The 5,000-nt window shown below is 56.7% G+C and overlaps 1 non-coding gene and 1 pseudogene across 1 annotated transcript; both read left to right on the forward strand.

The window, feature by feature from the left end:
- Positions 1–3,268: 3,268 nt before the first annotated feature.
- On the forward strand, positions 3,269–3,997 carry LOC147906432 (small subunit ribosomal RNA; annotated as a pseudogene; the record flags this gene model as incomplete).
- An 828-nt stretch (positions 3,998–4,825) lies between these two features.
- On the forward strand, positions 4,826–4,980 carry LOC147906433 (5.8S ribosomal RNA). Its single transcript, XR_015548407.1, has one exon. It is a non-coding gene; the product is annotated as a 5.8S ribosomal RNA (ribosomal RNA).
- The last annotated feature ends 20 nt before the right edge of the window (positions 4,981–5,000 follow it).

Raw genomic sequence — 5,000 nt, forward strand, 5'->3', positions numbered from 1 at the left:
TAGCCGAATATCGGGACCAGAGGACCTTACGGCGAAGCAACACGCCGCGACGGGACTTAGCCGTATTTCGAATACGGAGGTAACGACGGCGAAGCAACACGCCGCGACGGGACTTAGCCGAAATTCGAGTTAGAAGGTAACGACGGCGAAGCAACACGCCGCGACGGGACTTAGCCGAATATCGGGACCAGAGGACCTTACGGCGAAGCAACACGCCGCGACGGGACAGCCGTATTGCGAGTTCGGAGGTAACGACGGCGAAGCAACACGCCGCGACGGGACTTAGCCGAATATCGGGACCAGAGGACCTTACGGCGAAGCAACACGCCGCGACGGGTCTTAGCCGTATTTCGAAACCGGAGGTAAAGACGGCGAAGCAACACGCCGCGACGGGACTTAGCCGTATTTCGAGTTCGGAGGTAACGACGGCGAAGCAACACGCCGCGACGGGACTTAGCCGTATTTCGAGTTCGGAGGTAACGACGGCGAAGCAACACGCCGCGACGGGACGTGGCCGTATTTCGAATACGGAGGTAATGACGGCGAAGCAACACGCCGCGACGGGACTTAGCCGAAATTCGAGTTAGAAGGTAACGACGGCGAAGCAACACGCCGCGATGGGACTTAGCCGAATATCGGGACCAGAGGACCTTACGGCGAAGCAACACGCCGCGACGGGACTTAGCCGTATTTCGAGTTAGAAGGTAACGACGGCGAAGCAACACGCCGCGACGGGACTTAGCCGTATTTCGAATACGGAGGTAACGACGGCGAAGCAACACGCCGCTACGGGACTTAGCCGTATTTCGAGTTAGAAGGTAACGACGGCGAAGCAACACGCCGCGACGGGACTTAGCCGTATTTCGAGTTAGAAGGTAACGACGGCGAAGCAACACGCCGCGACGGGACTTAGCCGAATATCGGGACCAGAGGACCTTACGGCGAAGCAACACGCCGCGACGGGACTTAGCCGAATTTCGAGTTCGGAGGTAACGTCGGCGAAGCAACACACCGCGATGGGACTTAGCCGAATATCGGGACCAGAGGACCTTACGGCGAAGCAACACGCCGCGACGGGACTTAGCCGTATTTCGAGTTCGGAGGTAACGACGGCGAAGCAACACGCCGCGACGGGACTTAGCCGTATTTCGAGTTCGGAGGTAACGACGGCGAAGCAACACGCCGCGACGGGACTTAGCCGAATTTCGAGTTCGGAGGTAACGTCGGCGAAGCAACACGCCGCGACGGGACTTAGCCGTATTTCGAGTTAGAAGGTAACGACGGCGAAGCAACACGCCGCGACGGGACAGCCGTATTTCGAATACGGAGGTAACGACGGCGAAGCAACACGCCGCGACGGGACTTTGCCGTATTTCGAATACGGAGGTAACGACGGCGAAGCAACACGCCGCGACGGGACTTAGCCGTATTTCGAGTTAGAAGGTAACGACGGCGAAGCAACACAGTCCCGCAGGGTCTAGCGTTTTCGAGATACCGATGACTGTCGGCGGAAGCGGACCGCGCCGCGCACGGTTGGCGTATTGATGGAGTGTACTGACGGGCGAAGTCAAAGCAAGTCCGCACGGGTCTCTTAGCCGATATTCGAGTAAGACGCACGAGCGGCGTGCGACCGCGCACGGTTGGCGATATAGGATGACGACGAGGTCTGCACGCGAAGAACACGTCCGCGAGGGACTTCCGTATCGAAACTTCGGAGGTAAGACTGCGACATGACACGCCGCGACGGGACTGGCACGTGGTTCGATCGGAGGTAGAGGACGGCGAAAGCACACCCGCAGGGCACTTACGCGAAATTCGGTAGGAGGAACGTACGGCCGACCGCACGGCCCGTACGGGATTGAGTCCGTATTTGTTCGAGGATAATGAGGCGAAAGCGGGACCACGCAATCGTCGATGGGATTGCCGTTTTCGTCACAAGCATGACTCGTGTCGAAGCAACCGCCGCACGGTGTTGCGCGGATGTTACGTCCAACCGTGAGGTTAGTCGGCGAGAACACGCCGCACAGTGCGATAGCGGATGTCTTTCGTGAGTGTAACTGGCGAAGCAACGCCGGCGGGTACTTACGTCTACGAAATTATCGGGATCCAGCATGATCGGCGATCAGCATCAGCCGTCGACGGTTACTATCGCCGTATTTCGGAGACCGAGAATGATTACGATCAGCGGAACACGCCGCGACGGGACTTGACCGTATTTCGAGTTCGGAGGTAACGACGGCGAGTCGCACGACCGCGCACGAGACTTGCCAAATTTCGGTTTCGAGTAACGCGGCGAAGAACCGCACGCGCGGGACTAGCCGATTGATCGCCAGTTAGTATTACGACCAAGCAACCAGCGCGGACGCCGAATTAGCCGAATCGATGGAGGTACAGCTTACGGCGAAGATACCACTCTTGGTACGGGAATTAGCAGCTAATCGAGTACAGAGGACTTGACGGAAGCACACCACGTGAGCGGGCGTTGCGCGTTATTTGACTCGAAACGGGATAAGCACGGTCAAGCACACGCCGCGACGGACTTAAGCCTTATCTGATTCGAGTGGTAGGTCTGCGGCCGTATTCGAGGTTGACGGTAACGCGGGAACAACACCGCGAGGGACTCTGAGCCTACAATAGGAAGACAGGCGCGCAAGCCCCACGCCGCGGACGGGATGGTATTTCGAATACGAAGGTATCCCAGCCACCGACGGACTTAAATCTTAGAAGGTAACAGCTGGCAGCACCGCACGGATTGCCCAATAGTCGTATGCTTAGATTGCGTTACGAGCCGAGGAACGGCGCACACGGCAACCGCCGCGGTACGGTTGTGGCCGATTCTAACCGGAGGTAAGCCCGGCGAGCAACACCCGCGACGGGACTTAGCGATTCGAGTTCGGAGGTAAAGACGGCGAACACACATTAGCCGATCTTAACCGAGGCACCTCCGCCGAACTATGCGTGAGGTAATGGAATAGGACCTCGGTTCTATTTTGTTGGTTTTCGGAACCCCGAGGTAATGATTAATAGGGACAGATGGGGGCATTCGTATTGCGACGTTAGAGGTGAAATTCTTGGATCGTCGCAAGACGGACAGAAGCGAAAGCATTTGCCAAAAATGTTTTCATTAATCAAGAACGAAAGTTAGAGGTTCGAAGGCGATCAGATACCGCCCTAGTTCTAACCATAAACGATGCCAGCTAGCGATCCGCCGAAGTTCCTCCGATGACTCGGCGGGCAGCTTCCGGGAAACCAAAGCTTTTGGGTTCCGGGGGAAGTATGGTTGCAAAGCTGAAACTTAAAGGAATTGACGGAAGGGCACCACCAGGAGTGGAGCCTGCGGCTTAATTTGACTCAACACGGGAAACCTCACCAGGCCCAGACACCGGAAGGATTGACAGATTGATAGCTCTTTCTTGATTCGGTGGGTGGTGGTGCATGGCCGTTCTTAGTTGGTGGAGCGATTTGTCTGGTTAATTCCGATAACGAACGAGACTCTAGCCTGCTAAATAGGCGTACCTTATGGTATCGCGAAGGCCCCCGGCTTCGGCCGGTGGGTTTTTACTACCAACGTACAAACAAATCTTCTTAGAGGGACAGGCGGCTTCTAGCCGCACGAGATTGAGCAATAACAGGTCTGTGATGCCCTTAGATGTTCTGGGCCGCACGCGCGCTACACTGAAGGAATCAGCGTGTGTTCCCTGGCCGAAAGGCCCGGGTAACCCGCTGAACCTCCTTCGTGCTAGGGATTGGGGCTTGCAATTGTTCCCCATGAACGAGGAATTCCCAGTAAGCGCGAGTCATAAGCTCGCGTTGATTACGTCCCTGCCCTTTGTACACACCGCCCGTCGCTACTACCGATTGAATGATTTAGTGAGGTCTTCGGACTGGTGCGCGGCAATGCGTCGGCATTGCCGATGTTGCCGGGAAGATGACCAAACTTGATCATTTAGAGGAAGTAAAAGTCGTAACAAGGTTTCCGTAGGTGAACCTGCGGAAGGATCATTAACGTTTTACGGAGGTCCTGATCTGCGTGTTTTGCGGAGCGTCCTACGTGACGCCGAGCTCTCTCGCAGCGGTCGGAGACTGTACGTAACAGAGAGAGAAATTATGGAATTGACGGTACATATTTGCGCAAGCGAGAGAGCGTGTTCGAGCGCGCTTCTCTCCGTCGGCGTGTCGCTCGAGTGTCGTCGCCGCCGCGTTCGCGCTCTCTCTCTCTCTCACTCGAGAGAGAGAGAGAGGCGGTGAAACGCGTGGCGTGCGCTCGCGGCGATCGCGACGAAATCTATCTCACGGATACGACGACACCCGTCGCGGTGTCGAGGGAGAGTCGAAACGCCGCGTGGTAGCCGACAACGGTCGCCATCGTCGATCACGCCACAACGTACAGGTGCGTCCAGCACCACCGTACGTTGCGTCTGGGTCTGTGAGGACGAGCGATGGCGTCGTGTCTCGAGCGTTTATCGTGCGAACGGACGAGCGAGGCGCCCAAGGCGCGCGATCCGGTGGTAACCTATATCTATCTGTCTATATATATAGAGAGAGGGCCGACAGAAGACTCGTTTTCTCGTCGCCCGATGGTTTTTCAAAGACTTCCGCCCCGGCTCTCGCTTCGCACGGAGCGAGAGACGCTCCCGTTCGCTCGTCGACACGATCCCACCACTGAGTGTGGGTATCCCATCATTGTGCCGCGTAGCCCCCGTTAAACGGGGCGGCGGTCCGCGCGTGCTCGGACGCGCGGCCAGTCTGATTTTCGAGACACATACAGAGCGAAAGAGAGAGAGACGTCTCCGAGAGGAGACTATCTCGTTCGAAATTTAACGATTACCCTGAACGGTGGATCACTTGGCTCGTGGGTCGATGAAGAACGCAGCTAATTGCGCGTCAACTTGTGAACTGCAGGACACATGAACATCGACATTTCGAACGCACATTGCGGTCCACGGATACAATTCCCGGACCACGCCTGGCTGAGGGTCGTTTTCATACCTAAAGACTGC

Source organism: Acromyrmex echinatior, unplaced genomic scaffold (assembly GCF_024713525.1).
Source record: "Acromyrmex echinatior isolate Ae372 unplaced genomic scaffold, ASM2471352v2 Scaffold34, whole genome shotgun sequence".
NCBI lineage: Eukaryota > Metazoa > Arthropoda > Insecta > Hymenoptera > Formicidae > Acromyrmex > Acromyrmex echinatior.